At 46.7% G+C, this 26,954-nt stretch overlaps 1 pseudogene; it reads left to right on the forward strand.

The window, feature by feature from the left end:
* The first annotated feature begins 4,689 nt into the window (after positions 1-4,689).
* On the forward strand, positions 4,690-26,954 carry LOC142008262 (uncharacterized; annotated as a pseudogene).

A 26,954-nucleotide genomic window follows, 5' to 3' on the forward strand; every position in this document is an offset into this window, starting at 1 on the left:
GTTGTCCATGAGTTCATTTACCTCGGGTCCACCATCACTGACACCCTGTCGTTGGACACTGAGCTAAATAGGAAGATCAGAAAAGCGGCCACAACTCTGTCCAGACTCAGCAAGAGAATGTGGAATAACAACAAGCTGTACACTCACACCAAAATGCAAGTCTACAGAGCCTGCATCCTCAGCACCCTCCTTTATGGCAGTGAGACTTGGACCCTGTATGCCCTCCAGGAAAAGAGGCTGAACATCTTCCACTTGCGCTGCCTCAGGCGCATCCTTGGAATATCATGGAAGGACAGAGTGACCAACACCGCCGTCCTTGAGCAAGCTGGAATCCCAACCATGCACACCCTCCTCAGGCAGCATTGGCTCCGCTGGCTTGGCCACGTCCACAGGATGAATGATGGAAGGATTCCAAAAGACATCCTGTATGGTGAGCTAGCCTCTGGCAAAAGACCTCCTGGACGCCCTCAGCTGCGCTACAAAGAAGTCTGCAAGAGAGACCTCAGAGAGGTAGACATCGAGCTGGACAACTGGGAAGAGCTAGCAGATGACCGCGGCAGATGGAGGCAGGGTTTACACAAGGGCCTTCAGAAAGGCGAGGATCAGACAGCTAGCAGAGGAGAAGCGAGAGCACCGAAAGCACACTAAGGACTTGCCAGACACCCACCACATCTGCAAGAGATGCAGCAAGGACTGTCACTCTCGTGTGGGTCTTCATAGTCACTGTAGACGCTGTAAATGAAGTCCTCAATTTAAACTATAAAGGGCGCGATCCATAGTCTATGCAGACTGAAGGATGCCTACTCCTACTACTACTCTTCTCTGACCTTTTCCAGTTTTCTCCAGTGTAACGCTGTGATGGAGTGAGGGTGGGGTGCATGTGAGAGACTCAGGCTGGATGTGTGTGTGGCAGGCAGAGCAGGTCACAGCAGCTAAGGGTGACCCCCTGGGGCTGTAACCTAAGCTGGCAGGTAACACCTTTGTCCTGAACAAAGAGCAGGGAGGAGCTGAGCTGGGTTTGAATTGGAGGCAGCAGTTAGAAGCTGGGGAGAGAGGGTTGGAAGGCAGCCAGCCTGGCTAGGGGGGAAGCTACACCCCAGATGGGGCACCTCTTGGGCTCCTTTCTCCAGGATGGGTTGGAATGACTGTCTCCGCCGGCTGTACTGACACCTCTGTGCTGAGCTGTGCCTCTCTCGACTAATAAACTTCCTGTTCTACCTGCTGAGTGATCCAGAAGTTTATTTTAAAAGAATCCAGCAGGAGTAAAACTTTAGGGCCGTGTCTACACTAGGCCCAAACTTCGAAATGGCCGCGCAAATGGCCATTTCGAAGTTTACTAATGAAGCGCTGAAATGCATATTCAGCGCTTCATTAGCATGCGGGCGTCCGCGGCACTTCAAAATTGACGTGCCTCGCCGCCGCGCGGCTTGTCCCAACAGGGCTCCTTTTCGAAAGGACCCCGCTTACTTCGAAGTCCCCTTATTCCCATGAGCTGATGGGAATAAGGGGACTTCGAAGTAGGCGGGGTCCTTTCGAAACGGAACCCCATTGGGACAAGCCGCATGGCAGCGAGACGCGTCAATTTCGAAGTGCCATGGCTGCCCACATGCTAATGAAGCGCTGAATATGCATTTCAGCGCTTCATTAGTAAACTTTGAAATGGCCATTTGCATGGCCATTTCAAAGTTTGGGGCTAGTGTAGACGTAGCCTAGGACAGATTTAATTCAAATTCAGTTCGGGAAAGCAAAAGTGAGGACAGTCCAGCGGAATGCAGATTACTTTTACTGATAGCATTGCAGGAGTGAAGGGCTGTGACATTACCAAATGTTCATATACAGCTCAGGTGTAGAGTGTTAAATGCAGACCCTGCTGAGACTATTGGGCCATTGCTTATGTGACTTTCGTACCTTCTGTTTTTCCTCTGACATTTCTGCTGCACTAAAGCCAAATGTGCACATTTACACACACCACAGCACTTGGTGCTCTTAGGGTAAGGGATTTGGTGCGGGAGGGAAGGGTGGAAATTGACATGGGGGCACTTGATCATATGACTATTACAGAACAGTGAGACCAATGGACCTTTTATTTTTATCACCAAACACAAGCAGAAAAACTCGAGAAGGGGGAAAAGGTGCCAGTGGCAATTATATCTACCATTAACTATGGCAGCGACTTATGGGCAGGTTCAGGGAATGTTGTTTTACTTTTGTCAGTCTCTTTGCATAGCAACTGTCCCTTGTCTTCTCTCGCGTGGAAGACCTCCACCCAATGCTTCCCATCCCCATCATTCATATTGCAGTAGCCTCCACAGGCCAAGAAAATAAGAAGGGACATAAGTTTCCTGAGGCCTTCCTCATGTATTTCTTATAGGTCTATGTACCATAGATACTGCAATTCAGTTCCCAACAGACGGCAGCGAAGCAACCTCTTCATGGTCCCTTGGAGGTTGAAATGGAATACACAGCAGCTCAATTGCACCTCTGTAGCCTGCAGCCATTCTTCTTGCTGCTGAAGGGCAGGGAAGGCTCAACAATTTCTCCAGCTGCACTGAAGCCAAAGGAAGTTAAGAGCCTAAGTACCTTTGAAGACGTGGGTCTTGGTAACTACCTCTGCAGGTCTCCTGGCAGTTTTCTGTAATTGCTAACTCCAGCATGTCCTTCTAGGGCTTCCTCATTGTGGGTTTCTGTCCTCACATATTATAAATACACTCAGAAGAATTAGAAGAATTTTATTGGTAACATTTCCACAGATGATGATAGAAATTTACAGAGAAGCAAAGTAAGAAAACTGATTTCGGAGAACTTTCCTGAGTTTGATTTAAGGATATTTACTCGGCATGTCTTGAAATGTGATAATGATAATTTGGAGTTTAATGCTTATAACGCTTTCTCTTTTGGAGTCTCAATGTTTGTCTTTAAAGAATACTCTGAGCTTCCCTTATAATTTCCCACAATCATGACATTTTACCATAATAAAGTTGGAAAAAATGCTTAAAATAAACTGAAATTATCCATTGAAATTTTATAAAAAAATCAACTTCTGTAGAGCCTAACTGTAAAGTTGTTTGAGGTGGGTAACATGCATTCTCAATAGGGCAGTGGGAGCTTGGAAAATGTGAGTGAATTCATTGCTAGCTAGTCATACTTGGGGCAGGGGCAGAAGTACTCTGTAGTCCTTACCATAGTAGTTAGGAAACTACTGGCAAGGTACCAGGGGGTCAAGTGTACCTGTTGGAACATTATTCCAAATTCTTCTGGCAGTTTGCAAGCAGTTCACTATTCTCTCTAATTTATTTGTTGTTGAACATCATTTGCTGAAGAATTTCTTGAGGGCAAAGTCCAAGGTGATATATGCACATTCTCTTGAACACTCAGACTCCCTACTGCTCAGCCTGAAATGTAAGAGAATCCAAGTTAGTGTAATTTAAGAACCAACCATCCAGAAGAAGGTGTAAATTTAAGTAAGAACGTCCTGCTTTAATTAGCACTTTTTTGTGTTAGCCTCTTAAGGCCCAGAAGACAGTAGCTGAGCAGTTAGAATTCTTTGCACACAGACTTAATTGTGACAAATTCAGAAATGAGTGTGTATGTGCAGGTTGGGTAGAATGACTTACCTGTTGGTAAGCAGGTGTGAACCTAAGAGAGTTAAAGAATATAATACATAGCTTCAGAGTAACAGAGAGGAAGTCGTGTTAGTCTATACACTAGCAAAACAAAAAGCAGTCAAGTAGCACTTTAAAGACTAGCAAAATGGTTTAGTAGGTGAGCTTTCGTGGGACAGACCCACTTCTTCAGACCACAGCCAGACCAGAACAGACTCAATATTTAAGGCACAGAGAACCAAAAACAGTGAGCAAGGAGGACAAATCAGAAAAAGATAATCAAGGTGAGCAAATCAGAGAGTGGAGGGGTGGGGGGGAAGGTCAAGAATTAGATTGAATTAGATGCTTGGCTCAGTCTAATTCTTGACCTTCCCCCCAACCCCTCCACTCTCTGATTTGCTCACCTTGATTATCTTTTTCTGATTTGTCCTCCTTGCTTACTGTTTTTGGTTCTCTGTGCCTTAAATATTGAGTCTGTTCTGGTCTGGCTATGGTCTGAAGAAGTGGGTCTGTCCCACGAAAGCTCACCTACTAAGCCATTTTGCTAGTCTTTAAAGTGCTACTTGACTGCTTTTTGTTTTGATAGCTTCAGAGGTATGAGTATATATTGATATACCATACATGTTGAAGAGGTGGTGAAAAAGTATAAATTATACCTGTCTTAGGTTTTTAGGTTTTCTTAGACTCATGGTGTGATCCAGCTTTCATTGAATTTTAGATTTTCTTGCATGGTTTTTGGCCTTTTATACCTCTTATCCTTGGAAAAGGCTGAATAGTTACTCTCTGAAATTCAGCCCTCTTTCAATGTGACTCAAAAATGGAGATGTTCAAAATCACAAGACTTTTTTTTACAAAATCTTGTTGTATATTTTCATTCCAATGAGTTAAAGGGACACCCCCTCCAACTTAATGGAATCAGACCTTCCTCAGCAACAACCCCTTGCCATATCGTTCATCTTCAAAATTCTTATTTCAAACACTGGAAAAATCAAACCAGTCCCCCCACAACAAACCACTTACTGTTAATCTCATGGAAAGCCAACAGAGAGATTCTCCAGTGTTGAATTCCCATTTTCTTGTTTTTCAGATGGGTTCCTATCTTGTTAACGCAACATTCCAGTCCAAACTAACAGAAGGGGCAGACATTGTTGTTGGAATGCTTTACACAGTGTTTAGTAAGTATGTTTTCATGGTAAGTATGTTTTTAATCTTTGATTACGAAGCGTGATTGTGATTTCACATTCCAAAGATTTGATGAGAATGTACCGGTTTTGGAAAAGGAGTTAATTATTTACACTAATTACTTCAAAGTTTTCATCACAATAAACTAGAAGAGAAAGTAACTATTCCATTTTAATCTACGATACTAGTTTGATAATAGCAGTCTTAATTTTGGAAGTCATAAAATAGTATTATCAATGAGTTATTGCGAATATTGTATGGTTGCGTACTGGTAGTATAGCTGAAAATCTTAAATGGACAAAAGTCAATGCTTATTATAACTGTGACCTTGAACCTATCCCTATACACATTCTCATTGCAAATCAGCATAACTTCAATGATTTGAGCCGAGTTAATTTACGGCAGCTGAGGTTCTGGTCAGCACTGTTTTGTATATCTGGTTATGCTGTTAACATTGAATCCTGAAGTCTCTGTCCAGCATCAAAATCCACCAATTGTAAACGCTTGTTTTCATGAAGAGTCCCAGAAAAGTCAGTGAGACTCCTCATGGGCACAGTGGCCCATATAAGTACACTCATCCCTCGCTTTATGAGCACAACTGGTTCCCAAATTTCTGCTCCTAGGTGAAAACTTGTAAGGGGGACACTAAATTCCCATGAACATACATGTAAAAGTCTCTGATTGGTTCCAAGTGCTCGTAACTCAGTGGAGCGGCAGCAGGTGGTGCTGCTTTTGAAAGGTAAGTGAACCTTGGTTTTGGTGGGGGAGTTGGGGAGGGTTAAAGTTTGGGGGCAGTTTGGGGCTATGAGCGGCAAGAAGGGTTAAAACCTGGTGTTGGGTTGGCTCCATGAGGCAGGCGGGGGGTGGGAGTTTAAGGCTGTGGTGGGTTGTGGCCATGGAGCCAGGGAGGGGGGTTAGGCTGCTGTGGGTTGGGTCTGCGGGGAGTGGGGTAAGGCTCATTATAGCGGGGGGGGGGATTCACTTGTCTAGTGAACAAAGGTAGGTATGTGTGTCCCTCGTTTTAGTGAGTACTCGTAAGTAAAGTACGCGTTTAACAAGGGATGAATTTAGATCCAGATGCAAGAATAGAGACATATGTGAGCAGTGAAGCCAAGTTACTCCTGAAATGGTCACATTTGAATTCCTGGTTTCTCTGCATCTAAAATGTCAATTGTTTACTGGATTCAAGTTCAGTTGTACCATTTGGTGAATATGTTATTTTGCAGTGGGGCTGACAGCCACCACATGCCCTAGGGCAAGGTGGGAGGGAGGTCTAGCTCTGCACCCCTTGAAAGGGTGGGACCAAGGGCAGAAGGGGCGGGGCCTAGAGCAATTAGCCCTTAGTACCACTCAGACTGTGGTGGTGTCCCCTCTGCCACTTTCAGGGCCAGGCAGAGCAGTGCAGCTGCATCCTTTCAAAGGGCCCTGGAGTTCCAGTCACAGCTGCCGTGGCAGCCAGAGCTTTGGGCCTCTTTGAAATGCCAGGCCCTGGAGCAACTGCCGCCCGCATCAGTGGTGTGGTCTTCTGAATTCCTTATGGATGTGAAACAAATGCATATTCTCACTGAGGAAAGGCCAGACCCTTGGGTGTAGCTGACCTGCATACAGCACAAATTGAAGGGAGATAGGGGAGTAGGTGCATTAAAAATCACTGTTTCAAAATCTGACACTGCTCATATTGGCTACATCTACCCTACAGATATCTTTCGAAAGAAGCCCTTCCAGAACAGCTCTTCCGACAGAATTTCTTTCGAAAGAGCATGTCGCACACAAAAAAGTGGATCAAAAGAGTGATCTGCTCTTCTGAAAGACAGTGTCCACACAACTCCTGCTCTTTTGAAAGAACAGGCCAGGGATCGAAAAATCAGGGCCCTTGAGGACTGCTCTTTCGAAAAAAACGGTCTGCAGAGCATCTACACACGTTTCCTGGCTGGGGTGATGGGGCCCACTGGGTATTGTGGCCAGCCACGTCCAGAGCCCTGACCCCAGCTATCTAGTTGGTTCCTGAAGCAGCTGCTCCCCCTCCCCACAGTCCCCTGAGTCATTCTCCAGAACAACTGTCACTCCTATCAGATCCCTCCCTTTCCATTTTATGATAAACAGTTGAATTCCAGGCACATCCCATTGTCCTGGCACAAGCAATTTTTGACTTTGCTGTTAGTTACACTAACAGGAAGCTGCGTACCAAATTTGGTGGTCCTACCTCTTACTCTTCTGGAGGAGTTCTTGAACAGAGTGACAGACAGACAGACGTACAAACTCTTATATATATAAGACTTTGTGATTAGAAACAAACACGTGAGTTTTGTTTGCTCGCTGCAGGTGAAAACTAGAACTGTCTGGTGGTGCTTTCATTGTTTCTGATGTTCTGCGTACAGATCATCACCATCATCAAAGCACGGGGCAAACTTGCTCTCATGGAAAGATGAACTGTCCATGAAATTGTGAAAATTCCATCTACTTCAGCAGTAGGTGATACAGCCCTCCTCCCTCCTCCTCCCATTAGCTAACGAGGCATTCGGTAAGGCCTGCTAACTTACTTTTTTATTTTCCCTTTCAGATCCCATGACAGTCAACCCTGCTCAGATCACTGGCTTCAGGGTGACTTTCCAGCATGCACTATATTAGTGGTGTGACAGCTGCTGCAGGACCTTGTAAGAGAAAGGAGCCAACCTATTGGGCAGGGGGGTGTCAGGTAAGGTACCTTTACCAGAACTACTGTGCAACTTTTATATTGGATATAATTTTATAATTTATTAAATCCCCTTCCTCCACAATTTAATAAAGAAAAAATTAACAACAAAGCTGACCTTCCCCAACACCATAGGCTAGCTCCATGCTCCAGCAGAGTCCTAAAGCAGCTGTGATAGCTACATGGCGCATGTGGGGACATCATATCAAAGCTTGAGCTGGTAATCCAAACAAGGCTGGGTGCTGTGCGACCTTGAAAGTGGACAAAAAAGTGAGTTTGTTATGGAGCCAAGTGATGATCATATTACTTAGACCCGCTACTGAAAATATTAAAGTACTACTAAATTAGATGATGTTTTCATGTGTCAATTGCAATCCATTTTGATAGGTGAGAATAATTCTACCATTTACATTCCCATACCTTCAATGGACACATGATCTCTTACTCTCAGATCATGTCTTCTGTAGAGAGATTATGTCATGCAATATTTAGTGGAATTGATGGAGAAATGCAAAAACTATTTTATGTAAAGTTTATCATTTCAAAAGTATTCCTTCTCATTCTGTAAAGTTTGACTAAAATGTGGCAAAATACAGGTAGATCTGCTCTAATTTGGAACTCTCTTATCCAGTAACGTTCATTATCCAGCAAGGTTTTAGTTGGCCACGCCCATGATAAGTGGTTGTTTGGCTAAGTTTCTCATGGTCAAATAAAGTTTGTTTACAGTCACGAGTCCTGACTGTCCATGTTCTGTGCTGTTATTTAGCTGTATTTATTATATTTATATGTTATTTATCTATGGCTATGTCTACACTAGACAAAAACGTCGAAATGGCCATGCAAATGGCCATTTCGAAGTTTACTAATGAAGCGCTGAAATACATATTCAGCGCCTCATTAGCATATGGGGGCCGCAGCACTTCGAAATTGATGCGGCTCGCCACTGCGCAGCTCGTCCAGATGGGGCTCCTTTTTGAAAGGACCCCAGCTACTTCAAAGTCCCCTTATTCCTATGAGCAGGTGGGAATAAGGGGACTTTGAAGTAGTCACGGTCCTTTCGAAAAGGAGCCCCGTCTGGACGAGCCGCGTGGCGGCGAGCCGCATCAATTTCGAAGTGCCGCAGCCACCCGCATGTTAATGAGGCGCTGAATATGTATTTCAGCACTTCATTAGTAAACTTCGAAATGGCCTTTTACATGGCCATTTTGAAGTTTTTGGCTAGTGTAGACATGGCCAATTTGTATTCACCTAACTGGGGGACAAAGTATTTAATATGAGCCCTTTAGCTCAACAGGAAAAGATACAGCATTATTCAATGGCTGGAGGTTGAAGCTAGGTGAGTTAAGATTGGAAAGAAAGTGTGTGTTTTTAACAATGAGAGTAACTACTATTGGAACAATTTACCAACAATAGCAGTGGATTCTTCATTAGTGACAACTTTTTACCGTGATTGGATGCTTTCCTCAAAGATATGCTTCAGGAATCTTTTGGGGGGAAGTTCTGTGGCCCGCATTGTATAGGAAGTCAAACTAGATGATCACAATGATCCATTCTGGCCTTGGAGTCTATGATACATGGGACCTGAAGAGCTCGAATTCAGTCCCAGAACTTTCAGCTTCAAAGGAAACAAGTCTGTTCTCAGGAAGCATATGAAGGGCCCAGATGGCTGCACAGCATGAGGTGTTACGCCAGGACATTGCCCACTGTCATTAGCACACTGATGTGCTCTTTGGCTAACTGTAAATAATTAGCAGAAATGTAGCATGTTAATTGTCCTGTCTGAGATCATTACAAGCATTAAAGGAAGGGAAGCAGTCCTTGTAATGCATGAGGTAATTGATGTCTCTGGTCATACCGCCTTTTAATGTGTCAAATTTGAATATGGACTCTAACTCACAAATTTCTTGCTCTAATCTGTAGTTAAATTCTCTATGTTCCAGGACACAAATTCTCAGGTCTTTGACACAATGGCCCACTCCACTGAAATGTTCGCTGACCGGCTTATGTGTATTGAGTTTCTTGATGTCTGCTCTGTGTCCATTTATTCTCTGATGAAGGTTTTGCCCAGTCCATCCAATGTACATAGTATCGGGGCATTGTTGGCATATAATAGCATATATAGCATTGCTGGAAGTGCACAAGAATGTGCCTTTGATCTTGTAACTAACATGGTTAGGTCCACTGATGGTATCCCCAGAATAAATATGTGGACAAAGTTGGCAGCAGGGTTTGTTGCAAGGAAAAGTTCCAGGATTCGTATTGCTGTAGTGTAGCCTGTGATTGCTGGTGAGAATCTTTCTCAGCTTAGGAGGCTGTCTATATGCCATCACAGAGCAGATAGGACAATTAACATTCCGCCACCTCTCACCTCCTTCCTTCAGTCCTATTTGATTTGTCAGTTTTTATTGCAATTTTTTTAGACCTCTGTACTTATAAATGTCAGTCTGTACTGGAAATGAGATTGATCTGAAGAAGTGGGTCTGTCCAATGAAAGCCCATCACCGAATAAATCCTGTTGTTAGTCTTGAAAGTGCTACATTTCTGCTGCTTTGTTTTGTTGGAGTGCAGACTAAGACATCTACCTCTCTGTTACTATGTAGAGAATTAGGGTCCGAATGGCCTGAATAAGTGGGAAACACTTAAGAGAAGTGGACAGAATTAAGAGGAGGAAAAAAGCCATGCTGAGGTGCTGCTGAAAAACGTTGCCCAGTTTTGTCCATTTCCTGCATATTTTGAATGAGCCATCATCTAAAGTGGTCTTCGTTTATGGTTTTAGGTTCACAGCAAAATCTAAATGAGCCAGATTCTCACCTGCCAAATGCTGATCATCTGGCCAAAATGCACCTGAAACTAAATATTTATCCCTACATAACTGCTACTTCTTTCTTCCCAACAGCCTGGTCGATAGCTGCGGGAAGGTGAAGTGGGGGATTTCCTTTCTTCCTTTTCAACCTCCATAACAACACTGACTGCCACTTACCTCTTCCTCCATGCAGCAAATTTTCACTACAGCTACCCAATACAATGTACCTTCTGTCTCCTTCCAAGTGTGGCTTCTCTCTCCTCCTGCCTCTTTTCTGTCATTTCGTGCCATGACCCTCTCTGACATCAGCCCTTCTTGCTTCAGTACCCTGGCGACGTCACATTTGAGATGTGCCTCTGGAGCCTGATAAGGCCCCTGCTGGAGCCACTGACACTTGGATCAGGCTTATAGATCCAGATCCTGAGGAGGTTTTAAGCACCTAATTCACACTGATTCTAATGGAAGTTAAATGACTAAATCCACTGAACAGCCAGACCACAGTACCTAAAACAGGTCTCTCTTGACTCTTACGAACCCAACTCCCTGGGAGCAGGAACTAGCTATGCATTTTTAAACCACGGTTTTGCCGATGTACTTCAAATGATATCATTAGTATCAGCCTCTTTTTGATCTATTATTTGAGCTCTCAGGACAATACTGTAATTGAAAGCATTCAGATTTAAGGTTTAATTTTTCCAGAACACACTGTTTAGAAACGAACAAAAATCATAAAAAGGTTTCTATAAAAGACAAATTGTTCTAACATCCATTTATTATAATTAACCTTGTGTTCATGTTTGAATCAAAGGTAAGCTATTTCTACCTGTGGTGCTTGTCTCTCATGTGGTGGTGACAAAATCAAGTTATTAAGAACATCTAGTGGAGAACAAATGCCTCAGTGATACGTTAAGTTTTGTGAGGCTCAGGTTGGTGAAATACTTGTGCTTTTATTAGTAGTAACTGCACTACACCGTCCAATAAAATATATGTGGACTGCATTGTTTATTGCTCTGTTCTGATTTCTGCATGGAGATACGTATTTGTATTCCCTTCTAAAACCATTGTGGGAGCTCACAAACAGGTAAATCCCATATGTTTCAGCAGAGAACTCGAGAGTGCCATCCTAGCTGGAAGTCACTATTAATTATGTTGGTTCTTCCAGGAAATGAAAAACCAAAAACTTAGAGGCTACGTCTACGTTTGCATTCCTCTTTCAAAAGTGGAATGCAAATGAGGGAAATTGAAAATGCAAATGAAGCACTGATTTACATATCTTGTGCTTCATTTGCATAATCCCTTTTTGGAAGACATTTTTTCAAAAGAAAAAAAGCAGTATAGACAGGGCTCTTTTGAAAATAAACTCCATCTTTGAAAGAACCCTTCTTCCTACTTTGTTTCAGGAATCATTTTAATTTGCTCATTCAGGCAAGATAGTTTGATTAAAAAAAACCGTTTGAATTGGACCAAGGACCAATACTGAGAGATCCCACTAGAGACAATCCTGCTCATTGATGTCTCCCCATTAACAACTACATTTTGAGATCTGTCAGTGAGTCAGTTTTAATTCCTCTAAGCTGGGTCTACACTTGCATTCCACTTTCAAAAGAGGTATGCAAATCAGGGAAATCAAAAATACAAATGAGGTGCAGCTTTGCATACCTGACACCTCATTTGCATATTCTTATTTTGAAAGAGCTTCTTTCGAAAGAAGAAAACAAGTGTAGACACTGATTTTTTGGAAGTAAACCCTATCTTTGAAAGAATCCCTCTTCCCTTTTAAGCTCTTTTGAAATAATAATGTGCAAATGAGGTGCCAGATATGCAAATCTGTGCCTCACCTGCACTGTGTATTTCCCTCATTTGCATACCTCTTTCGAAAGAGGAATGCAAGTGTAGACACAGCCCTAATGTGTACGTAAAGTAAATGCTTCCATCATGATAGTATTAAGCCAAATGCCTTCAAAAAATCCATAGAGATTAAATCAGCATAGCTGGCTTAATCGGCTAGACCCGTGCAGTCATTAAAAGGAAAACAGGCTTGTTTGATGAGGCCTACCTTCCATGAAAGCATGTTGACAGATATACATTGTATTTTAGCTTCAATTTGTTATTAATTGAGGATTAACTATTCTATTATTTTGTCCAGGATTCATGTCAGGTAACTGGTCTGTAGTTCCCTGGGTCCTTCCTTTTTTATTGGTCCAGCTAGTTTTCTTACTGTAAATTGCAATCCAATACTAATTACACCTCCTCTGGTGCTTGACCTTAATGTAACCTATAAAATAAATTAGTAATTAATAGTACCAAAAATCCTACATGATCCGATTCTTCCCCTTCCTGTTCTTTACTGTTCTTTCCTTCATATTTGTTTAACCAGCATGGTATGTAGATATTATCTATTTAAAATGCCTGTACAAAAACCTGCATGTGGCCTTTATTTGCTTTCATGCAACTTTGCTAGAGAAATAGCTTCCGTGAAGAATTTTATGCCCATGAAAATTATATGCAAAAGTGCTGGTTTCTACATGCACAGAGGAGTTTTGCATGCTGATCATTGAGGGATGAGATGGAAAAGATATTGTGTAGGAAAAGTGCATACATACCTAATTTGTTTGTGCACAGAGATTTATTTTAAAAAATCTACCTCCAAGCCAAGCCGTATTGTTCAGATCCTATTGTACAGTGATCCCAAACTCACAGGAAGGCCAGGAGTGAATATTTTCCAGCACTCAGGGATGACCTATACTTGCCAAGCTTATGAGGGAGGGGCACAAGTAAGGGCAGAGTGAGAGCAGCAGCTTCAGCGGTTGTTATTGAGCATACCCAGTCTATTTAAGCATGCTTGGTACAAACCAAAGAGTTAAGTCTGGGGTGGCAGATGACCCTGTTTGCCCTCTCGCAATGCATTGCCTCTGCTAGCACTACATAGGAAGACATTATCTTCACTTGAAATGTGTATTCTTTTGAGTCCTAACAACGAGCCAAGCGATTATATATTTTACAGACTTCACCATTCACTAAGGAATAATGAGCAAAATTTGGGCAAGCACTGGATATTTGGAAATATCCCATTTGGAAAAAATATATGGGTCACTACTATATCATATAGAGTGTTAAGCCTTTGGTGCAGAGATTGACATTTCATCATGGCCAAGTATGGTACCTAACACAATGTGGCCTCAATTCATTCTGGGGCTTCCAGTCACAGCCTCTCTACAAATACATAAAATAAAATGTTTCTGCACTATATATATATATATATATATATAGAGAGAGAGAGAGAGAGAGAGAGAGAGAGAGTTTTACATTTTGTTTCTTTCATAAACTTGTCAAGTTTTGGTTTCAATTACTTTTAAGCTTTTGAGGACAGGGTTCATCTTCTGATGTCTATAGGAATGCTGATGGGATACAAATTGGATAGGTGTTAACTTAATAAACAATAATAATTTCTCATGAATCATTACAGTCATCAGAAGAAAATCTTTATTAGTGTTGTTTTTTATTTAAATTCTTGCTCTGCAGCAGTGGGCCCATGGTAAATAGAGGTTTCAACCAAAGTCCACTGGAGTCAGTAGAAGTAATCTTTCCATTGCCTTCAATGGGCTTGGGATCATGATGGAATGAGATTAAGGTCTGAGTATCTTGATACTCATAACAAACCTCAGAGAGTTATTTGTTGCCTTGTGGAGTGATTTCATTACTTATAAAGGGTGTCTTAACAATCTAAAATTATTCATATCCTTTCTGTTAGGCTTACAAGTGTTCTTCAAAGTCACCTCCTCAAATTGTACCTCATCCAGAGTCATATTTCTCTGTGACCCTTTCTGGGTTAGTGTCCTCATAGTTGCTGCTCCTGCAGTTTCAGCAATGCTGAATTACAGCCTGAGTCTAAAGTTAGAGAAATCATTAGCTTTCTCACTTTCGTGTGTGGAAGAGTTGGCTTAAAGCCCACAGTTAGATTATCAGAAGGTCACAAAGTCTGTTCCTGCTTGAGTCTAATGTCCTGTCAGGGCTTTCATTGGATAAATGGGTGCACAGTTTGCCAAGAGAGATGATATCACCTTCACTAGAAGATATTCAAGGCCAGAAATTACATCCACTTACCAAAAGTGTTTGAGCTATAATTAAATTCATCTCATCGTGGAGGGGGATAGGTTAGATGACCCATAAGATCTCCCCAGGTTTGTGTGGAAGTTACATCCATTTAGAGTCACTTTACTGTGGTGTGTATAGCTGATATATGAGTAAAAGGACTATACACGCATATTAATAAATCATTGAAGCTGAATGATAACTTCTGGATAAAGAGAAGCATAGATTTCTAAATAACCAGCATATTATGGTCAAATGCTATCTTTCTAGAGAAGGACAAATACTCTATCTTTTCACTGTGGCTGGGTCTACACGTGCCCCTTCCTTTCGAAAGGGGCATGTGAATGACCAGTTTCAAAATATGCTAATGAGGTGCTGCAATGAATATGCAGCACCTCATTAGCATAATAGCTGCCGTGGCTTTTCGAATCGCAGGCCACCCGTGGAGATAGGCCCTTCTGAAAGGACCCCTCCCAGTTTTTGAAAGCCCTTATTCCTATCTAGTGATCGGAAGAAGGGCTTTTGAAAACTGAGGGGGGTCCTTTCAGAAGGTTCAGTCTCTACAGGCAGCACGCGATTCAAAAAGCCACACTTTCGAATTGCCGCAGACACCATTATGCTAATGAGGCACTGCATATTCATTGCAGCACCTCATTAGCATATTTCAAACCTGCTCATTAACATGCCCCTTTCAAAAGGAGAGGGCATGTGTAGACCCAGCCTACCTAAAATATTTCTTTGGAACCCAAATGCGAAAGATCAGAACCTTGTATTTGATTCAAAATGTTTTTGGTTGAGGAAACTTTAGACACTAAGGCTACGTCTACATGTGAAGCCTACATCGAAGTAGCCTATTTCGATGTGGCGACATCGAAATAGGCTATTTCGATGAATAGCGTCTACACGTCCTCCAGGGCCGGCAACGTCGATGTTCAACTTCGACGTTGCACAGCCCAACATCGAAATAGGCGCAGCGAGGGAACGTCTACACGCCCAAGTAGCACACATCGAAATAGGGATGCCAGGCACAGCTGCAGACAGGGTCACCGGGCGGACTAGCGCTTCCGGGGCAACAGCTAGCCGCTCCCTTAAAGGGCCCCTCCCAGACACACTCAGCCTGCACAGCACGCGGTCTGAGGAGCCATAGGCACGCAGACCCCGGGCGACGCAGGCATGGACCCCCAGCAGCAGCAGCAGCAGCAGCAGCTGGAGGTCCACCCAGCCCTCCTGGCAGGAGCAGAGCTTGCCCTGACCCATGCCATGCGGGAGGCAGCTGAGCACCTCCTTGCCCCAGGGGAGGAGATGCCCCCAGGGCAGCAGGGCTCAACCCCTACCCCTGCAGCACCCCGCCCCACCCCCCGCGTCACACGCCGGTGGCTGTGGAGCTACCCCACCAGCACCGACTGGTGGGAGCGGCTGGTGCTTGGGGAGTGGGACGATGACCACTGGCTCAGGAACTTCAGGATGACCCGGCAGACATTCCTGGAGCTGTGCCAGTGGCTCACCCCCGCACTCAGGCACCAGGACACTGCCATGCGGCGTGCCCTCACAGTGCAGAAACGGGTCGGCATCGCTGTCTGGAAGCTGGCCACTCCAGACAGCTACCGATCCGTGGGCCAGCAGTTTGGTGTCGGCAAGGCCACTGTCGGGGCTGTCTTCATGGAGGTAAGCGAACCCACGGGGGGAGGGCACGGCAGGGGAGGGGAGGCCAGGGCAGGGCAGGGCAGGGGGGCCAGGGCAGGGCAGGGCAGGGCAGGGCAGGGCCACGCACACCCTGCTCACCCCTCATTGGTGCTGTCCCATGTGCTTTCTCTGCAGGTTGTGCGTGCCATCAATGCCATGCTCCTGCACAGGCTCGTGAGGCTGGGGGACCCAGATGCCACCATCGCCGCCTTTGCCACCCTGGGCTTCCCCAACTGCTTCGGGGCTCTGGATGGGACTCACATCCCCATCCGCGCCCCGCATCACAGTGGAGGACGATACCTGAATCGCAAGGGCTACCATTCTGTCGTCCTGCAGGCCTTGGTGGACAGCCGGGGACGTTTCCAGGACATTTATGTGGGCTGGCCTGGCAGCACCCACGACGCCCGGGTTTTCCGGAACTTGGGCCTGTGCCGCCGGCTGGAGGTGGGGACCTACATCCCCCAGCGGGAGATCCCTCTGGGGGACACCACCATGCCCTTCTGCGTCATCGCAGATGCGGCCTACCCCCTCTGGCCGTGGCTCATGCACCCCTACACGGGCAATCTCTCCGCTAGCCAGGAGCGCTTCAACGAGCGCCTGAACCACGCGTGCCAGGTGGTGGAGCGCTCATTTGGCCGCCTCAAGGGACGCTGGAGATGTCTCCTGACCCGCCTGGATGCGGGCCCCAACAACATCCCCCAGATTGTGGGTGCCTGCTGCGCCCTGCACAATTTGGTCGAGAGCAAGGGGGAGACCTTTTTCCAGGGCTGGGCTGCGGAGGCCGCCAGGGCACATGTCCAGCCACCTGCTGCCCCCAGTCGGCAAGTGGACCCCGAGGGGACCCGGGTCCGGGAGGCCCTGCGGGCCCACTTTGATGAACAGGCCGCGGGGTGAACTCTGCCCAGGCCCCCTACTGCCCGCCCCTTCCTCCCCCACACTTCTGCCCCAACTCCCACACCATGGAGCACCCCACCACCCCCCGCCCCACTTCTCCTGGACAAATGACAGCATGCACTTGTGGCTGAACGTAAACTTTTTTTTTCTTTCCGAACCTTTTTTTTTCTTTCTGAAACTTTTTTTTTTTTTATGTAAATAAATATGTGAACCACAAACCAAAAACTAGATACAAACGTTCAACAAAAGCAATATGTACAAAAATAAAACAATACAAAGAAACAACTGTCCACCATAATAAAAAGAAAACCAGGGAGGATAAAGGGGAGAACTATTTACATGGGGGGGACGGGGCAAACGGGGGGCCAAAAACAACAGGGTCCAACTATAAACAAGGGGGGGGGCCACGTCCCGGGCCCCTCGCCCCTATAGCCCGGCACTGGGCGTTGCCGGCCAGGAGCCCCGCTGCGCTCGCAGCCTGGTCCGTGGCTGGGTGGGAGCGGCCTGGACCAGAAGGTATGGTGGCCGGCGAGTGTCAGGTGGCTCCAGGGGTCCCTCGGCGCTCCGGCCCTCGCCGGTGGGTGGCGGAGCGACGGCGGACGGGACGGCGACGGGCGGAGCAGCTGGTGGTGGGGCTGCAGGAGCAGGCTGGGCGGGCGATGTTGCGGCCGGTGCGGTATGGGGGGCCAGGTAGTCCACCAGGCGATTAAATGTGTCCATGTAGGCCCCCCATGCCTCCTGGCGCCAGGCCAGCACCTGCTCCTGCAGCTGGAGGTGCTGCTCCGCGACCTTCAGCTGCCGACGGTGGATGGCCAGCAGCTGGGGGTCCGTCGCCGTCGGCGGTTGGAGGCGCGGGGTCCGCCGTCTAGCCCGCCGTGGGGCCAGTCGGTCCTCGGCCGAGGGGCTGTCCTGGAGTGATGGTCCCAGAGGGCTCTCCGGGACGACTGACGCCTCACCGGCGCTCTCTTCCGGTCCTTCTGATGGTGCAGGTGCAGGACACAGGAGAGGAGGGGGGGAAGAAGAATGGAGACAGGTGTTAGTGTGGGCCCCGAGCCGTGGCCTTTGTCCCCCCAGCCCTGTGCTGCAGGTTCCCCATCCCCGTCCCCGGGACATGCTGCTGTGATGGATGGGGTTCAGGGGTCCCCCTGCCCTGCACCCCATCCCCTGGTGGGAGCGACTCTCACTTCACCCCGCAGGGTCTGAGAGCAGGAGAGCTTTCTTAGGCCACAGATGCCCAGTTTCTGGCAGGAGTGATAGCACCAGCTGTCGGAAGAGACAGTCCTTCCAACCCGTCGTGGGGAGAAGACCCCAAGGGGTGCCCCTCGGGGATGCAGCTTTCCCCCTCCTCAGGCTGGCTGCCTTCCAGCTCTCCCTTCCCCTAGCCTCTACCTGTGGGCCCCGCCCTCGCCCCCCAATTCCAAGCCAGGTCGGCTCCTGCCTCCTGTTTGTTCAGGGCAGAAGTGTCACCTGCCAGCTGTAGCCCCAGGATCCTCCTTTGCCCCTGGGAGCTATTCGTCTCTTGTTGCTCATATGTAGCCTGAGTCTCCCTTTGGCACTCCCCCAACTCCATCACATGCTGCTGCTGCGGGGTGTCCCACCCCCTTCGCCCGGGGGCCCCTCGAGGTTCCGCTCCCCCCTGGCCCGGGGATGGGCCATGGCACTGTCATGCGGGGTGGGCGGGGGCAGGGGCTGATGGATGCAGTGCTGTGAGGGCCATGGCCCTGGTGTCCTTGGGGCCATGGCCATGTGAGCATGTGGGGGGCCCTGGACACATATCTCTTACCCCCACCCCTCAAGCCCAGGGGTGTCCACCAGAGGGGGGTACCTACCTTTCGGTCCGCTCCCACGGTCCGGAGATCCCCGGGGGTCGGAGGCCCTGCTGCTGCTCCGGGATGGCAGGAGGAGGATCTGCAGGCTGGATTCTGCGGAGGAGGAGCCCCCCTCCTCCTCCTCCTCCTCCTCCTGCCGCGATGTCCCGGGGGTGGCCTCCGGGGGGGGCCCCCGGGGTGCGGGGCTTGCCTCCGGGGCAGACTCCGGCTGCAGGGCCTGCTGGGGCTCGTCAGCCAAGGTGTCAAGGGTGGCCGGAGGGGAGGAGGTGTGCCGGGAGCCCAGGATGTCCCTGAGCTCCCTGTAAAAGGGGCAAGTGACGGGGGCGGCCCCAGATCGGCTGGCCGCATCCCGGGCCCGGGAGTAACCCTGCCGCAGCTCCTTGACCTTACTCCTGACGTGGTCAGGAGTGCGGGCAGGGTGACCCCGGGCAGCCAGGCCGTCGGCCAGCTGAGCGAACGCATCTGCGTTCCGCCTCTTGCTCCCCATTACCTGGAGCACCTCCTCCTCGCTCCAGAGCCCCAGCAGGTCCCGCAGCTCAGCCTCCGTCCAGGAGGGGCCCCGCTGCCGCTTCCCAGCCTGGCTGCCCTTCTGGCTGGGCTGGCTGTCCTGGCTCCCCTTGTGGGGGGTCCCCTGGGGGTGCTGGGGGGGCTGCCGGGCAGCCATCACAGCTCTGTGGGGCTGAGGGTGGTGCAGGCTGGCCGCGTGTGCAGGCTGCAGCCTGCACGTTCCCTCAGCTTCCTGCAGAGTCAGGGCGGGGGAGGGGACCTTTAAGGGGACGCTGCACGCGGCCACCAGTGAGCTGAGGGGCTGGAGAGAGCGTCTCTCAACCCCCCAGCTGATGGCCGCCATGGAGGACCCGGCAATTTCGACGTTGCGGGACGCGGATCGTCTACACGGTCCCTACTTCGACGTTGAACATCGAAGTAGGGTGCTATTCTGATCCCCTCGTGAGGTTAGGGACTTCGACGTCTCGTCGCCTAACGTCGAAGTTAACTTCGAAATAGCGCCCGACGCGTGTAGCCTCGACGGGCGCTATTTCGAAGTTAGTGCCACTACTTCGAAGTAGTGTGCACGTGTAGACACAACTTAAATGTAACATTGGGAATCTGATAGAATTGTGAATGCTAGCAAACTCATCAGTCAAGTATAGCTGGCTTTAAAAGACCACGAGAACTGAAACCACAAAAGCTGAAAGTAACCACCCCTAGTGCATGGATTAATTTGAAGAGTAGTCATAATTTGTTGCTACAATTCTACATTAGATCAGTGTGTCTTTAGGATATAAACACCTGGGCTACATCTACACATGCCCCAAACTTCAAAATGGCCACGCAAATGGCCATTTCGAAGTTTACTAATGAAGCGCTGAAATGCATATTCAGCACTTCATTAGCATGCGGGCGGCAGCTACACTTCGAAATTGACGCGGCTCGCCGCCACGCGGCTCGTCCAGACGGGGCTCCTTTTCGAAAGGACCCCACCAACTTCGAAATCCCCTTATACCTATCAGCAGATAGGAATAAGGGGATTTTGAAGTTGGTGCCCATCTGGACCAGCCACATGGGAGCGAACTGCAGCACTTTTGAAGTGCTGGGGCTGGCAGCATGCTAATGAGGCGCTGAATATCATTTCAGTGCCTCATTAATATTCTTTGATTTGGCCATTTGCATGGCCATTTCGAAGTTTTTTCTAAGTGTAGACATGGCCTTTGTGCGACATGGCCTTTATGTAGACATGGCTGAGCTAGGACCACCAAGTTTGGTATACAGCTTCCTTTTATCATAACTTTCAATTAAGGTCACGTCTTGGTCATGCGAGGAAAACGGGACGTGCCTAGAATGGGTTTGCTTTACATAAAACCACACAGAAAAGAGAGAGAATCATCAGGCAGGTGAAAGGGGTTGGCTGACCCTCCCGCCCCATCTGGGACTGCCCCAGCCCTGAGCCTCCCAGTCCTGAGGCACCCTTTAGGAAGGGCAGCGGGGACTGAAGCTCCCCCACCCTGATTTACATGGGAACATTGCTGGCTGTTCCCCTAAGTCAGGGAGCAGAGGCAAGTGCACAGTTTGCACCACTTCTTACTCTGGCTGGGGAGCACCAGGGGCAGCTGGACCTGCACCTGCCCCAGCCAGGGGACATGCACCCCTTTCCTGGCTGTGGCTGCTGGAGCTGCCGTGTAGAGGTGCTTCTCACCTGGTCCCAATCTGCTGCACTGAAAGAGGGCTGAAGTAGTCCTCTCTCCCTGGAGCAGCCTGCATACCGAACCCCTCATCCTTAGCCCCACCCCAGCACCATGATTTGAATGAAGCACTTACATTCTCATGCAATTTGCCAAAAAACAAAAAAATAATTTACTTAAGGACCTGAGCAATGCTGGGTAAATCTGACAGTGCACTGTATTTTAGTGAAGTCATCTCCTGCCACTCAAGAAATATTTGCACAATTTGATCTTGTGAATGTTTTTCACCATGCTTTTGTAACCTTCTCAATCAACTGCGCAGCCCTGTCTGTATTGGAATGTGGATGTGAGGGCTGAGCTGCATTGTTTTGTGGGGAGGGAGATGGGGTATTCTCCTCACTGGAACTATAGCAGTGCAAGTCTTGGGTGTACATATGCTGCAGTTAGATGGGTTTGCACTGGTGCAATTTACCCAGGTCACATTGATACTAATCCTATTTTGCACCAGTGCAAACAGTGAATTCCATTGAGCTGTCACTCCATGATACTTAGCTCTTTCGTCTGAGGGTTACAGCTGATCGAGAATTCTGCAATACTTACATTTTTAGGTATAAATAGATTAGATTATGTCTCTTAGTATAATTCATATTAGAAAATAATTTACATCTGCCGCCTTGAAGCCCATGTATCTAGGTTAGTTGATCCCACCAAGTCTTGATTAACTGCATTAACTTTGTACCACTTCATCATGGTATGTGTCAGATCCGCTGAGTCTTCATTAATCTACCACTTGCGTGCTTAGTCCATTTTTTCAGATCTTTCCTGAATGGTCTAAACATTGGTTCTAGCATGGAAATGTGGACAGTCCGCTCTTAACCCTTCACCACGTTAAAAACTGACAATTTATTCCAGCTCTTCAGGTTGTCTCTGCCAGTTTCTAATCTATTACAATCCAATCTCAGCCCAAAGTGACCTTTTTTCAATAGTCTCTATCAAAATATTTTTTGAAAAGTTTATTTGGCATCCAGTTCCCCTTTGTTGTATTTATAAACTCTGCATTAACATGGAAGGAGTTGAGGAGCCACTTTGGGCTGGAGTAGCCCAACTCTGGTGCATCTGCATGTTACGTTAAGAATGGACAAGGGGTTTAAAAGGAAGAAACTCCATTAAGTACTGGACAGCCCTGGAAAGAGAGCAAGCTGTTGAAGGGAGCCCTGGGGAAAGCAGCTGGAAGAGGTCTGGGAGCTAGCAGAGACTTGCCCTCACCAAAGTCTCTGTGCAAAAAAAAAAAGAGAGACTGTATCCTATATCTTGTGCTGGAGAGCCTAAGAACTTTGCAGTGGCCTGTGGCCTATCCAGGGCCCCTCTGAAAAACAAGAGGCCTAATATCTTGGCTAGAACTGATTACAGGCTCTTTTCTTCCTCACCCTTTTGTTTTATCTCAGTTGCCAACTTTGGATTATTTGTCTTTTTCATATTGGACTCTGAAATGGGGAGAAAGAGAAAGACTTGGCTGGCAGGCCCAGAGCCTGTCATTTCTAAGCTGACATCAAATGTTTCTGACCGAAAGACTAGACTCATATGTGCATGTTCACTCTTCATGTAGCATCCAGTGGTGATGCTCTGATAAAGACAGATCTCTGACACCAAATTGTTTGACAAAAGAAGTTTAATAGATGAGTGGTGTATGATTTGCCATTACCAAAATCATTGTCAACAGCAGATGAGAGGACACAACACGTGAAGGACTCTGAGACACTGTGGAGAATTTGTTCCCAGGTGTCTGGCTAATGGGTCTTGCCCATGTGCTCCAGGTCACACTGAACACTGTGTTTGGGTTTAAGAAGAGCTTTTTTCTCTAGGTCAAATTGGCAGAGACCTTGGGGGTTTTTCACATTCCTTTGCAGCATGGGCCACTTGCGGGTTTAAAGCAGTGTAATTTGGTGGATTCTTTGTAACCTGAAGAGTTTACATTTTGGGACTTCAGTAACTCAGGGGTCTATTAAAGGGTGAGGTTCTGTGGGTTCTGCAGTATGCAGGAGATCAGACACAATTGTCATAATGGTCTCTTCTAGCCTTGAAGTCTGTGAACCTTGTTTTATAATTCTGTGGTTCCCTCTCTTTTAAACCACTTTAAAAATTCATTGATCTGTAATTCTCAGGATCATGCTTACTACCATTTAAAATAGATACAGGCATGACATGTGATAGCACACAATCCTCTAGGCTAGTAGCTGATGCTCATGAAAGACTGCATATTTTTATTAGCAACTCAGCCATGTCTATTTATGTATCCTATTTTGTCTGATGCCTACAAAGTAAACTCTTGTTGAATTTGTGTGGAGCTGAACACAGCAGGGCTCTGATTCCGCAATAGAGCTTCTGGTGGTAACTTCTGTACAAATATAATGTCTCTTAACTTATGTATGTATAGGGTATGTGCACTCAAACACTGCATATGAAAAAACACATACAGCCGGGTCTGCAGACTAGTTGAGGGCACCATAGACATTTAACTTTTAATAAATACCTTTTTGTAGAAATAACTTAAAAGCCCAAATAATCAGAATTTGTGCCGTTTTATAGAGCTGTTGCAAGTGCAGTGGTAATTATCTCATGCACCAATTCTCCCTGTGCACTTTCTAAGTGTGGTTCTAAATGTCTGGGACTTATTTGTGGTCAGGAATGTTACTTTGAGCCTGCCTTGTCTTGAACATTGGCTAGAGACACAGCAAGCTTTCAGAGATCATTTCCAGATTTAGGGACAGATCATGAGCTAAACAAATGGAGCCATATCATTTTACATCAGTTAGGATTTGCTCCTTCATTTTCCCTTAACTGGCCTCAGTGTGCCAAAATATTTTGTTTTGCCATTCTGCTAACTCAGCTTTAACTTTAATTAAATTATGGATTGTAGTGGGGCACAAACAACAGTAAAACAGTACTGGTAACTGGGTCTGCAGAGGGGTTGAGGTATTGGTGCGGTAACATTACTGCACTATTAGCTGGCTTTGCACCCCAAAGACACACACAAGCTCATCAGACCCTAGGCAAACAATGACAACAGTTACATGCTATTGCAATCCCCCATGAAAAATTCATGCATTATGATGATAGCTATGAAAGCCTGCAATACTTCCTTGGTACATACAAGGCAGTTCTCATTAAACAAAAAGTTCATGAAATTTGCAAATTTAGGGCACCAAGACAAATTAAAATTGTGAGAGATCCGCAGATCTTAAAAATCAAATTTATTGCATGGCCTGTACATGTGTTAGTTTCGTCTGGGCTTAGAAGGGCTTTCTCGCTATCACCCTTTCATAAACCAATGCATTTTGTGAATGTAAATATGATTTTAGTATCTGTGAGTCTGTAGCTTTAACCTGCCTGGGAAACTCATTGAGTTTTCAGTCCAGATAGGCTAGTTACCAGTTCTCTTTAGTTCAGAAATATAGGCACTGATTGCAATAAGCTTTGGGAAACAGGAGTGTATTCAGTTCCAAAACACTTCTACTTCTTCAGGTAAAATGAATTTTATTCATCATTTCTCATTCTGAAATTGCAGCTCTTGATCCATTCAGAACTCATTCAGCTCCTTCAGAAGTCTGATATTTATCTCAGTATTTGTCTTAGTCCATATAACCTTTGCTGAATACATATATGCATTCAGCAAAATTTATTTCTGAGTGATCCTCAGAATGGCTCATAGAAGATTGTAATCTCTCTGAGTAAAGGAAATTTACCATATATCAGTGATTTGTGGTTGTCTATATTTTTGCTTTATGGTTCTCTCATGTCTGTGCATGGTTTATATTTTTGCATATAGCTTGCTCATATTTTTGCTGTGTACTTATACTCTGGTTAATATAGTACTTTTTCAATGTTTTTAAAAAGAGCAATCAAAATTTCATCAATCGGTTGCGCAGCATCACTTGATGTGAATTCATTCATTCGAGTCAGCTGCTGAGTTAAATTATTTTAACTCTTTTTAAAAAACTTAAATGCATTTGAAAAAAACCAAAACCCTGTCCTTAGAATTCAGTGGCCTGACTAATCTATCAGTTGCCTTTGTGCAGCTCCCAGAGAATTCTTTATTCTGGACACAGGTGATATGATGAACCACCACAGATTAAGTTTTATAGGTGGCTCGGCGTTTAGCTTAACGTCTGTCTGATCTCTAAGGAATGCTACACACAATGAAGTTAATGCAATAGTCTCCCTAGATACATGCATTCAAAATGCAAGTTTCTCATGTTTACAAGGGGTGGAGGTGGGGGAGACCTCCAGCTTCACATCTGGAAGCTGGCTGGGCAGTGCCTGGCTGGCAGAGCCAGCCAGCTGGGGGTGGGTGGGAGGTGGGATGAGGAGACCCTGAGCCCCATGGTTGGAGTGTTCTCCCTCCCTTCCCCCAGCTGCACAGCTGTCTGAAGGGAGGGAGAAGGGTCTCTTAGCCCGCAGGAGCTAGGCAGGCTGTGAGCCCCTTCTCCCTCCTTTCACTGAGATGCGTGGCTGTCAGACTGCTGCATAGCTGGGGGAAGGGAGGGAGAAGGCTCTTAGCAGCTTGGTTCTGGCTCCCCTGCACTGGCAGGACCCGGGAAACTGACCAGCTCATGGCCTGTCAGCTTCCCAGTTCCTGCAAGTAGCGTAGAGCTGGGAACCAAGTGGCAACCTGGTTCCTGGCTCCTCTGTGCTGGTGGGACTCAGGAAACTGACCAGACATGAGCTGGTCAGTTTCCCAGGTCCCGCAAGCAGTGGAGAGATTGGAACAAGGCTGCCCCCTGGTTCCCAGCTCCTCATCACTCTGGGAGCCAGGAAATCGATCAGCCCTGGTGGGCTGGTCAGTTTCCCCAGCTCCTGCAAGCCCAGGGAAGCCAGGAACCAGGCTGCAGCCTGGTTCCCATCTCCCCTGCCCTCCCCTCCTGCCCCTACTTACGTGAAAATTTGAGTTACTTGAGCGTTTACTGTACAAACTGACTGGAGGGTTTACTGTATAAATTCATTATTGGGACTACAAAATAGAAAGGTCTCTTGGTGATGGGCAGAAGAAAAGGCCCTCTGATACTGCAGTTTGCCTTAGGTTGTCTTCAGATGTGTACAAAGACAATGTTAGCCCTTGTCTGACTTGAGAAACAGATAGGAGCACGATACTAGAGCTGTCCTTAAAAAACCTCCTGATATGGTGGAAACTGGCATGCATATCTGAAACTTCCCCAAGTACAGAATAGCTATGTACAGAGTAGACAAGATGAGAAGTGAGGAAAGCCTAGAGAGACTTTTCGGCAGATGCATCAGTTCTGATGTTGTCTTACCCCGCTCCTCATTTGTAAATATGTTACATATGCTCTCTTTACTAACACCACTTCTTTCCTTTCATTGCAAGATGAGTGTTGCCATATGTATTGGATTTTTTGCTGCTTGGAGCCCGTACGCCATCATTGCCATGTGGGCTGCCTTTGGATCCATAGAAGGGATTCCTTCACTAGCCTTTGCAGTGCCAGCTGTCTTTGCAAATCCTCAACTATCTACAACCCAGTTACCTGTCTTCTTCTAAAGCCCAATTACCGAAACACCCTTGCCAAAGATTTTGGAGTTCTCCAGCAATTATGCATCAGGACGTGTTTTTGCCTCAAGACCCTAGAGAGCTCCAGTTACAGGTCTGTTCTGGAAATGAGCCTGAAATCACTTAAAAGGAGAAGTGAGTCCAGCTGTAAGTCAGTGCAGACTGTGGAAGGATGGTCTTACTTCCCGTGTGAAAAGGGCAATGATACTTTTGAGTTCTTTAAGAACTACCCAAAATGCTGCCAGGAGAGGTTAAGCACCATGGAATGCACTCCGCAGGAAAGTGTGTCTCTGGAGAGTAATCTCCAAGCAAAGCAGAAGCAGAGCGCTAAGAAGTCAGTAAAGGTGGTTATTCCAGGAGAAAAAAGCGCTCAAAACAATAATCTTGAAATCACCTGAGAAACAATACCTGCATGCAACAGATCAGCAAACCTTTAG

This window comes from Carettochelys insculpta, chromosome 2, assembly GCF_033958435.1.
Source record: "Carettochelys insculpta isolate YL-2023 chromosome 2, ASM3395843v1, whole genome shotgun sequence".
NCBI classification, from domain to species: Eukaryota; Metazoa; Chordata; order Testudines; family Carettochelyidae; genus Carettochelys; species Carettochelys insculpta.